This window comes from Oryzias melastigma, linkage group LG4 (assembly GCF_002922805.2).
Source record: "Oryzias melastigma strain HK-1 linkage group LG4, ASM292280v2, whole genome shotgun sequence".
Classification (NCBI taxonomy): Eukaryota; Metazoa; Chordata; class Actinopteri; order Beloniformes; family Adrianichthyidae; genus Oryzias; species Oryzias melastigma.
Window position 1 is genome coordinate 13,986,832 of NC_050515.1, and position 2,934 is coordinate 13,989,765.

The 2,934-nt window shown below is 36.9% G+C and overlaps 1 protein-coding gene across 4 annotated transcripts in view; it reads right to left on the reverse strand.

Annotated features, from left to right (window-relative positions):
* dennd1b (DENN/MADD domain containing 1B) overlaps positions 1-2,934 on the reverse strand; it is a 111,978-nt gene that overhangs the window by 108,014 nt on the left and 1,030 nt on the right. The window lies entirely within an intron of this gene.

Here is a 2,934-nt window from a genome sequence, read left to right on the forward strand (position 1 = left end):
TCTCTCTTTGGCTGCTAATGGAGGCTGATTAACTATCGTTCAAATTAGTACTTAAAAGCTCATTTTGGAAATTACTCCACAATGTGAAACTTAGATAACACATTTTTTGGCACATTGAAAAGTGTCAAGAAGGTTATTAAAGCAATTATTTTACAACCAGATAGCCAGGGAGCAAGCAACGCAGAGTGTAATGTCTACTAGCAGTCTACTGCAGGTCTGTTAGAGAACACGTGGGTGTTATCTGCATCCTGACTATGAAAAGCGTGAAACCCAACACAGGAAGTACAGACGTTGACCATATATGATAAGCAGCTAAGCTTTTTTTTTGGAGTTCAGTGGCTAACTTTTATATCCTGCATAATATTTGTGAGTGATATTATACCCCTCAACGACAGTCGCACCTGTTTGGACTCAAATGTGTTGAGAGCAGCAGAACGGTGCCGCAGCATCAGCAAAGCTGCGCACAAAGCCAGCTCTTCAGCTTTTCAGGGTTAACCAGACTGCTGCAAATGGGTCCTCTTCAAAACGGAAATGTGGCCAAAATTCATCTAAAATTAAAAATTCTTAAACAGTGAAAGGGGAGATGTGAGACTAAGAAGCAAGGTTTCATCACTTCTCCAAATGCTCAGATGTTCTACATCACGTTGCTATGACGATTTAATTTTAGCCCATCACAGTTGCCCTATTGCTTCGTTGTGTCTCTGGCGTGGTGGGAAGATAATGAGTGAATATGAAATGGCACTTTTTGGCAAACTAATGTTAGAGGGTGTAAAACAAAAGCTCTAGTGTGAATAACCCTCGAGGTTTTAAGGCATTGCCAAAGCCTGCCGGTTGTGACTCATACCAATAACTCATTCAGATCTGAAGAAAAGCCCAGCAGAGCTAGCAAGTTAAAATAAAACAACTATATAAAGGCAAGTTTGGTTTACTAAATATTCACATTTATTTAAAATTTCCACAAAATGAGCAATATGTTTAGCAACAATACTCTGTAGCTGTTAGTTCTGGCATTCAACTTGGATTTCAACTCATACAGGATTAAGTCAAAACCAAGATAAACAGGAACCTGATAAGATTCAGGGAGAAGTGATGCGTTTCTCATTAGAGTAAATGAAACTGCTTCTTTGAAAAACAGGCTGCCACAAGTGTAGGAAGACTCCATGGCTACACCACATGACAGCAGCTTCCTCAACAGCAAGATTCAATCAGAAGTCTGAACAGAGAGATGATCCAGTTGAATCTGTGTGTTTTTCTTGACCCGAGGCGTGCAAACGTTGCTCTGCAGCTATGCTCCAGGGAACAGGAGTCCGGATATGAGTCTGACCCCAGATCACACATGAAGGAAGTCAGTTATTACAGCGCAAGCCGGCAGTTTATGAGTTCTGTTTAAAATCCAATATGAGAACTACACCCAAGGACAACTTTCAGTCCGTCTGCTCAAGTCAGTTCAGCAGCTGCACAAGTGAAGCATCCAATAACACCTCTTTAAAGTCTGAACTGAAAGGCCAAAACAGGAGAGTGGGTGTAATAAGCAGTGAAAATGTTTTTACATAATATTGGACTTACAAATGCCACTGACTATTGATGTGAAATTCCTGTTACTTTATTTCCAATATTAATAAAAGGCAGAAAAGGGTTATTCTTCACTGACCGCAGTCATTTCAAGGTTTATTACAGAGCATCGGTGCCGGAATGTTTAACCACTGCAAGCGTCAAATCAATAAATCCACCATAAGCTTTAGAAAAAAAGTTAATGGGGCATTAGTTGCAAAAGTAAGCACATATAATAGTGCATTTATCCTAAGATAAGCATTTTAAACCAATATCAACAAGTATATACTACCAATAAGATCATAAGACAGCCAACTTACATACATTTGAGATTCCACAGTCTTTTAGTTGACAGAGTAAACCATGAAGCAGACCAAAATTATATCACAACAGCCATAATCACTACTTTCACTATCTACAGTCACCCTACTTTCTCACTTTAATGCAACAGTGCACACTAACAATGACTACAATTACAGAGCAAAAGCAATCATTTCAGCATTCAAGACAATACCACATTTACACCATAACACATTAATTTTACCTTTCTTTCAGGCAAAATGTTACAGTGTATTTAGTAAATTGCTTTTTGGACCTAATATGTTACAAAGGTATGAGAGCTTTTCACCTAAATTAATGGTCTGCAACCTGAGGCTCCACAGCCACATGCGACTCCTTCATCCCTTCATTGGAGCTCTTTGACTAAGAAGAAAATGCAACGATTGATAATAAATTAAGTTTTTCTTAGTTAATTTATTTTCATTATTTGTCATTTATATTTAGAATTTTAACATGTCAGATAACTGAGAAAAATAATGGTAGTTTAGTACAAGAATAAGCATAATGCACGTATACATTTATTCAAAAAAGTGGATTCCACCCCTGTGTTGTCATGTTTATCTTCAATAGTAAAAAGAGAAAAAGGATGACGGTGCGCCAAACTCACAATTACAGAAATGTCATATGAGATTTGGTTTCATTGCATTTTTAATTCAAATTAATCTGCTGCAGAGGGAGGATTCTTTTTGATACAAGGGTGTATTTTACTTTGAAAGGAACTTGTATGTGCTGCTTCCAAAAGTAGAAGAAGTTATAATTATACATTTTATAGATAAATGACTTAATAGCCACAAAAACTTAGATAAAGTGGATCTTTCTAAACAGTGACTTCGCAGCTAGAGCTTGGTTGTGGTCAGTAACTGGACCAAAATGGCTCTTTTAGCTTAAAGGTTGCAGATCCCTGACATTCAAAAAAGAACAGGATTTTGTGCAGTTGTGCTAACAACTGAAACATGTATTATCTTGCTATTAACTTGGAGTAATTATTAAAACATTTTTTATAAATGTGTTAATACTTTTTAAAAATGAAAAAAGAAAGAAAAT